Source organism: Leopardus geoffroyi, chromosome D1, assembly GCF_018350155.1.
Source record: "Leopardus geoffroyi isolate Oge1 chromosome D1, O.geoffroyi_Oge1_pat1.0, whole genome shotgun sequence".
In the NCBI taxonomy this organism is placed as follows: Eukaryota; Metazoa; Chordata; class Mammalia; order Carnivora; family Felidae; genus Leopardus; species Leopardus geoffroyi.
In genome coordinates, this window is record NC_059329.1 from 19,250,390 (window position 1) to 19,258,946 (window position 8,557).

Here is an 8,557-nt window from a genome sequence, read left to right on the forward strand (position 1 = left end):
TGCTCCTTAGAAGATCAGTCCCCTTTTATAGTATTCACCATTGCTGGATCGCTAAGTGCTTTCCAATATAAAGGAGAGAGGTATCCAAGGCAATGGTCTATCATGAAGCAGATACGGGATTACAATTCAGATTTCAAGGTTTCCAGTCAAACTCCTAAGACTGTATCTCACCTTTTCATTAATGGAAATAAAGTCAAGCCACATTCCTCTTTTAGACTTTTTAGGCTCTTCAGATTAAAAACATTTTTTTTTTTACTAGTTAGGTTCTAAAGGTCTAGGATAAAGACAGGGAGAGGCAAATATCCTAATATCATTATTCCCTTTTCATAGTTGGGAACTGAGGCACTTAGAGGCTAAATACTTTTCCCAAGAAGGTTGTTGAAGCACCAAGAATAGAATCTAGGTCTCCCGGCCCAGCTGTGGTGAGGAAAAATGAGCTAACGTGTAGGAACTGCCTAGGGTTCACTGAGAGTGAGTTTGTGCAAATCCAAAGTATTGTTACTAATAATCATACCCTATGCCGCCTGGTTTCCCCCATTATTTACTAATGACAGCACAGTAAGGAAGAGCTTCAAAAAGATACGATTACATTTACTTGAGTGTTTGTGAAATAGGGGAGTTTCAAAAGCACTGAGTGTGCAGAATTAATAAACTTAAAAGAACACAGAAACACTGTTTGAGACACATTTTGGGGACTGAGGTGCCGTGGCAGCCCCAGACTTCCTGCTAAGATTCAAACGGAGATAGATGCATGGGGAGCACTCTGGGGGAGAAACCCAGGAATCTTCTCAAGGGGGAAACTGCTCACTCAGAGATTTTAAATGGGGCGCACTCAACACTCATCAAAGAGTCTCTCCATGCTGCAAACAGCAATGACAGGAAGACCACAGGGAACTCTGTCACAGGGAGCCACGCTAGCCTTCCAGGGTCCGATGCTTTGCCCTTCAGGAACGTTGGACTGCACACTCTCCAATCCAGGCAGGGTAAACCAACTGGAGTTTGCAACCAACCTGCACCCCCAAATGAAGGGAGGTTAAGTGAACTTTCTGGCATTCTTAAGTCTTCAAAGATTCACCGTGATATTATGACGACCTACCGCAAGTCTGGAAAATTGTTGTGGGTCTCTTAGCTCTGCGTGATACTTAACACCTCCTGCGTGAAGTGTGCTGATTATGATTTTACTATGGTTAGCGTTGTGCCTGCCGCATGATAGGTGCTTTACAAATTATTGTTCTGTCTGTCCTCTGCTGGGAATTTAATATAATCTAGGGTCACAGTGTTATGAACACAGACCAATCAACGGATTACGCATAGGCAAGCAACCTTCAATTGATGATTTTCCTCTCCTGCCACGTGCCCAATTACTCCAAATCCATGTCTTCAAATTGATGCGAAAATGAGACCAACTCTAAGGTAAGGAAGGAGGAGACGCACTTCGAAAATAAAACAAACAAAATCTGGCTAGGGCTCTGTTATAGAACGTTAACAGAGCTATTGGGTGTTTCTAGTAAGCACCTAGGTGTCAACCTGTCAAGGTCTTTTTAAAAACAAAGTAAATAGGGGCGCCTGGGTGGCGCAGTCGGTTAAGCGTCCGACTTCAGCCAGGTCACGATCTCGCGGTCCGTGAGTTCGAGCCCCGCGTCAGGCTCTGGGCTGATGGCTCAGAGCCTGGAGCCTGTTTCCGATTCTGTGTCTCCCTCTCTCTCTGCACCTCCCCCGTTCATGCTCTGTCTCTCTCTGTCCCAAAAATAAATAAACGTTGAAAAAAAAATTAAAAAAAAAACAAAGTAAATAAAGAAAACTGATTTAAAAATTAAAGTTGGAGAGGAAGTGATTGGCGAATAACATCTCCTTCCCCCAACGCATCTACACCTGTGTGCATCTCTGGGCCCAGAGGACTTGCTTTCTGTAGCACAGGAGGAATTGACTGAAGTATCAGGAAACCTGCTTTGTTCAGAGAATTTATGGAGGAAGGTGAGAATATCTAAGCCAGGAAGTAAAAGAAAAATCCTACATGCTACTTCCCTTTTGCTGAACACAAGGCAGAGATGGCTCTGGAAAATACTATTATCTAAAATTGACTTCTTGGCTCTGATAAAGAAGGAGAGGAGAGAGTAAAGGCAATTATCACCAGATCTACCAACTTCTTGGACTTCTTCAGATGATTCCAGTCTCTCCTTCTTCATCGCTTCCCGCCGCCACACAGCACATCTCGTATGAGCATATCTCATGCAGGACATATTACACCGTGATTGTACTTAAGAGGCTGTGGGATCCAGCTCTGTATCTCCGGCCCACTGCCCATGACTGGCACACAGTAAACTCTCAGTAAATGTCGAATAAAAAATGTGAAAAGTTGGGGCACAAGAGTGGCTCCGTAGATTAAGCATTCGACTTCGGCTCAGGTCATGATCTCACGGTCTGTGGGTTTGAGCCCCTGCCTGGGGCTCTGTGCTGACAGTTCAGCTCGGGGCCTGGATCCTGCTTCGGATTCTGTGTCTCCCCCTCTCTCTGACCCTCCCCCGCTCATGCTCTGTTTCTCTCTCTCTCTCAAAAATAAATCAACATAAAAATTTAAAAAAATATGTAAAGTCAACTTTTTAACAATTTAAGAGCTGTCAGATAAAGTGCAAATGCAACCATGTCCAAAGTAAGCTTGGAAAAGTAGGAGTTCAATTAGATCCAGAGTCTAGGCTGGGTCTTATGGGACAGGAGGGGACAAAGAAGAGGCTCTGGCAACCATGAAGCCCTCCTCCATGATGATGCTAATGCCATGTTGGTCAGGTTATGCACAGAGAATTAGAATATGGCCCTGGGGAAAGCCAAAGGTTGACAGATCTTGGTCCGGTCTGCTTATTCGAACTTCAGGTACTGTTTCTAATTATAGTGGTCTCAAGGCACGTGAACCAATGGAAACAATATAGAACTGAAAGTTAAAGAGACGTGGGTTCTCCGCTTAATTCTGTCACAGCATGGATGAACGGGTAAAGATGTGGTATGTTTATACAATGGAGTATTACTCGGCAATCCAAAAGAATGAAATCTTGCCATTTGCAACTACGTGGATGGAACTGGAGGGTATTATGCGAAGTGAAATTAGTCAGTCAGAGAAAGACAAATATCCTATGACTTCACTCATAGGAGGACTTTAAGAGACCAAACAGAGGAACATAAGGGAAGGGAAACAAAAATAATATAAAAACAGGGAGGGGGACAAAACAGAAGAGACTCATAAATACGGAGAACAAACTGAGGGTTGCTGGAGGAGGTGTGGGAGGGGGGATGGGCTAAATGGGTAAGGGGCACTAAGGAATCTACTCCTGAAATCATTGTTTCACTATATGCTAACCAATTTAGATGTAAATTAAAAAATAATTGATTTTTTTAAAAAGTTTAAAAAAATGTTGTCATAGCAACCTTGGACAAGACATTTTTCCTCTCGGATCATTAGCTTCCTCCTTGAATATAAAATGAGAGGATGAGACTAGATGAACTCTTAAATCCCCTCCAGGAAAATTCTAGAACTGCACAGTCCCTCTCTCTGTCTAGATTCCATTTTCTTACAAAACTATTTTCTTAACAGTTATGATACAGACGGAATTTGTCTTTTGAAAATAAATAGAGCATCTTAGCTGATGTTAAAAACAATATAGAATCCGAACATCCAAAATGAAAGAAGAAAAACGTGAAGAGTCTCAGAATGGAGGAATTGATCACAGCAGATCGGGTCATGAAAAGGAGATCCCCATTTAACGGTCTCCCAAATCTCCTGAGCATTGCCTGGATCAAAGAAGTTTTGACAAGATTCTTAGGCAATAAGGAAGTTGTCCAGAAGAGGCAAGAATTATCCATCCCATTTCATACAAAGGGAAACTGACATCCAGAAAGGAGAGGTAATTCACTCAAGATCACTGTGAAGATGAAGTCAGGCCTGACACTCAGGTATCCTGCCTCCCACCCACTTATGTTGCCCAAATCTGTTCAGAAAGAACCCACCATTGCTTCCAGTGACCGCGAGAACGTGGTGCTGTAACCTAGCGTAACTGGGCAGTGTCCTGACCAACTTGGCTTTCAAAAGCTCTGCTGAAATCACACCGGCTATAGCACTGATCACTAGAGAAAGTGACCACATGAATAACCCAGAGAGACTCTTTAGAAGTTTCCCTACGGTCAACGACACTTCCACTGGCCTTGCGTCAGGAAATTATCCGGTTTCCATCCCTTCCATCTGTCACCTTAGGCTTTTGTACATCGTGCTCCTTCTTTGGGAGTCGAAGAACTTACTAGAGAAACTCATAAAGTGTAAAACGATCCTAGATCACATGCAGAAACGACAGTTAGAGGAATTTTTGATATCGGTATCACTCATTATCTAAAGCGATTATTTTTATCTACTTTTTAAATTAAATTTTAAATCTACTTTTCATATATGTTAGAATGTATAGAATAGTGTGATGCAGATACATGCCATTCTTGTAAACATCACACATGTATGTATGTACATATATGTATATTATATATATATCTCCTTCAGTCTAGCTGGGAAAATCTGTTTCAAAATCAACTCCTGCTCTCTCCTCGGACTTGATATATAGCCAAGCAGGCCGGTCTCGATTAACACAGCCGCCTCCTGGGAAAAGTCACAGAATAACTTTATTGATTTCCCTTTACCCTTCTCCACATTTCTTTGCTGAAATGTTGTCTTAACTCTTAAATGTAAAAGCAAAAAGAAAAGAAAATTAAAACAAAGAGATACGCTTCCTTTAGGACCACGTCGATTCTCTTATATTTTTTTCAGATTTTCTAAAAAAGATTTTTTTTGAAGAAGGAGAGCGTACTTGTAAAGACAAGGGAGGATTAGGTTCTCCAAGGTTTTTGTGCAACAGATTTCTTTACATCGAAACCTGTGTTTTGCACACAATGCTGGACTCAATACTACACAAACCACTTCTCCTCGTCTCTCATGACTTGGCCAGCCAGCTTTGAAAACTGCCAAGGCTTTCTGGCGAACAATCCCTCCAATGTTTCCAGGAGCCTACCCCGTGCACAGGAATACAGCGAACGTTTATTTCTCATCAGATTTTCCTACCTCAAAAGATTCGCAACAAGATTAAGTATCTTATTTAATTAAAAAATTTTTTTTAGGATTCAGTATTTTAAAAATCAGAAAGTTCTTTAGGAGTTTCTCTGATGGCAGCTTTAGAGAGGTCAAAAAACGAGGCCCTCTCGGCTACCTCTCTGCCTGCACCTCTCACGATGACCCGGACAGATGAACCCAGAGCCTCATTCTTGTTCTCCTTCTGGCTTCGGAAGCGCCCCGTGCCCTCGATTCTGACCATGGGGCTGGAGTGAGGGAAACACTGGAATGCCTTAGAGTAAAAGCTCTAACAAAACACCGTTTGCATTTTTGTCACTTCCCCCCACCAACTCCACAGATTTAGTTCTATTTGCTCTAAGGCCTGAGTTCATAAAAAACTAGTAGAATTTCTATTTCTTTGGGCTCTCTTTGCTGTCACCCCCAGCTTTTCCTGCAAAGGGGAGAAAGCGGATCGGCTTATTTACAACATAATTGCGATCTGATTCCTCCCCCACTTTAAGCAAATAAAGATGCCTAGTGAAATGAACGGATTGTGTTCTTTAAAATTGAAAATGCATGTGAACGCATCACCCGTCAGAAACAAGCTTAAGGAAAGTACAGGAAGAAAATGAAAGGTCTGCGAATAAACAAGGTTACGGTGAGGTACACTGTTGGGCACAATTTAGTAGAGCAATTATTAACAACATGACAAATATCTGCCTCCAGTGCACAAATAAAAGGCACTCAAAACCACAAAAGGGTAGTGATGTGCTATGCTGTCCTGAGGTTTAATCACAGAGCTTTTGTTTTGTTTTGTGTGTGTGTGTTTTTTAACAACATACCATTTCCCACTCCCCCCCCCCATTAACTTGGAAGCTTAGTTTTAATTAAATGCCATTTTACTTTTTAGTGGCCAGTTTATCTTTTCTTTTCCATTTGGTTTCTCTGCACAATGTGAATCAGACAGTGATTTGGAAGCGTTATGGGTAAAAGTGGGTAGAAAAGCATGCTAAGAATTGGGTCATCTTGTTGAAATCAAGTTCACTTCTGTGTAGCAGAGCAGGAAGAATGGGGGAAAATCTGCCCTAATATCTTGCTGTATCTGTCCCAACTTCTTCCTTTCATAGGGCCTCAGCAGGGGGAATTATGTAGCAATGCAATTTGCATCCTGGTTAAATAGGAAGGTCTCTGGAGCACATTTTCAAGAACACCCCCCCTCGTGGCAGAGGAGCCAAGATTGTACCTTGTAAGAGGAAACACTGTTTCCTTAGGCAATACAATATAGGCTCTTTGTTGAAACTGGCAACTGTGTTCTAGTGACAGGCAAGAGGGTCCCTTCTGCCTCTGGATAAATGGAATAATGGCCAGAAGCTTTTCTAACCAGGCAGTACAAAGTCACTCTCAGTTTCCAAGATCGAATAGAAAGGTCCCTCCTGGCTTCCTGCAACACCCAAATGGAGAACAACACATCCACCATAATTTTAAGTTACAGCGTAAGAAAGTTCAGAATCAAACACTCATTCATTCATTCATTCATTGAGCAAGTTTCTATAGGGCAGCTCATAGAGACTGGGCTCTCCTTATGCACAATGTTAAGTGGAAGAAGAAAGATTACATCCTGCCCTTCTCTTCTTCACAACTCCTACTATCCTTGGTATTTTCCTTGATTTCAAGTGGCAACTCATCAAAAATCCTCAGCCGATAATAGCTTCCAAGGGTTCACGTATTCATTCCAACCTCTTCTAACCTGCCTCCACCTAGAATATCATTTGATCTAGGTTTGTGTGAATAAACATTACTAATTAATACGAAGTCTTGATGATGTCCTCTCAAGTTTGATGCTCAGACTACAAAGAAGCTCTATCTTCTACCTAAAGGTAAGAAATCTCCCCATGTTGATCTCTGACATCTAAACAGCAGGGATACTTTTTTTTTAGATTTTTTTCCCCCAAATGTGAACCCCCCTGGGAGTATTTGCTTCATTTCTTAGTCAGCAAGAACCTAGAGCTGTGGATGCCTGAGGGAGTCATTTCAACCGAGACTAGAATTTCAAGAGAGAAAATTTATCCAGCTACCTTGTCTGGTGCTTATAATGCATGAAAGTATCAACCTCCCCATGGCAGACTACAGGGAATGATCAGTGTGAAGTAACTCATCTCCTCAAAGATGTATTGCTGGGGCGCCTGGGTGGCTCAGTCGGTTGGGCGTCCGACTTGGGCTCAGGTCATGATCTCACGGTCCGTGAGTTCGAGCCCCGCGTCGGGCTCTGTGCTGACAGCTCAGAGCCTGGAGCCTGCTTTGGATTCTGTGTCTCCCTCTCCCTCTGCCCCTCCCCCATTCATGCTCTGTCTCTCTCTGTCTCAAAAATAAATAAACATTAAAAAAAAGATGTATTGCAATAATTTCCCTGGTGAAACGGCAAGTTCCTGACCATGGTATTGTACACAAATAATAAATAAACAAATGCCATTATGCTGTTGTTGTTTTCCACACTGGGAAGACCTCAGGAACATCTTGCTTCGACTGATAGGCTGGAATCGTTGAAAAACTTGCCTCCCCTTCCTAGTTCTTTGGCTAAAATGTATTGGGAAAATGGTGCATTAGTCATTATTTCTAATTGGGAAAAGCCTGATTATCATGAGAACCCTGGTTAGGTGATTTGTAGAGTACTATTGTGTTGAGAGCCAAGAGACTTAAGGTAGAAGCATCTTAGTTAGCAATAGCAGAGAGGCTATGCGATCGGATCTGGTGTTTCATGTATCTACTATCAAGATATATTGAACAAGAGGGGCGTCTGGGTGGCTCCTGAGCGTCTGACTTCGGCTCAGGTCACGATCTCACGGTTTGTGAGTTCGAGCCCCACGTCGGGCTCTGTGCTGACAGCTCAGAGCCTGGAGCCTGCTTCTGATTCTGTGTTTCCTTCTCTCTCTCTGCCCCTCCTCGGCTTGCACGCTGTCTGTCTCTCCCTCAAAATAAATAAACATTAAACAAATTTAATATATATATATATATATATATATGAACAAGTATTCAGGGAATACTTGGGTGTTTTTCTAAACTTACAGTAATTCCAACACTCAGTTGGAAGTGGGGGGCACATAATATTCTACTCTGGCAAAATTTAGAGGTAACCTGGGAAAAAAATCCATCAAGTGCCTTGTAGAAAATCAAATGGGCAAAAGTATAATTGAAACCAATAAGATGGATAATGGACTCATTCAGGCTTGGATCTGAAGCCCAGATCTGCCACTTAATAACTCTGTGGACTTGGGCAAAGTACTTCACTTTTTGGAAACTCAGATTCCTGACGTGTAAAATTGGGGATGATTGTATTGTCTATGCCTATTTATTTTGAGGTTAAATGAGATAAGGAATATAAATTGTTTATCACAATGTCCGGCTTATAGTAAGCACTCAACAATGTTAGTTTCCTTATTTCTCTCCCTTTTTTGATGCATGCTTTCCTGATTTCCATTTAAC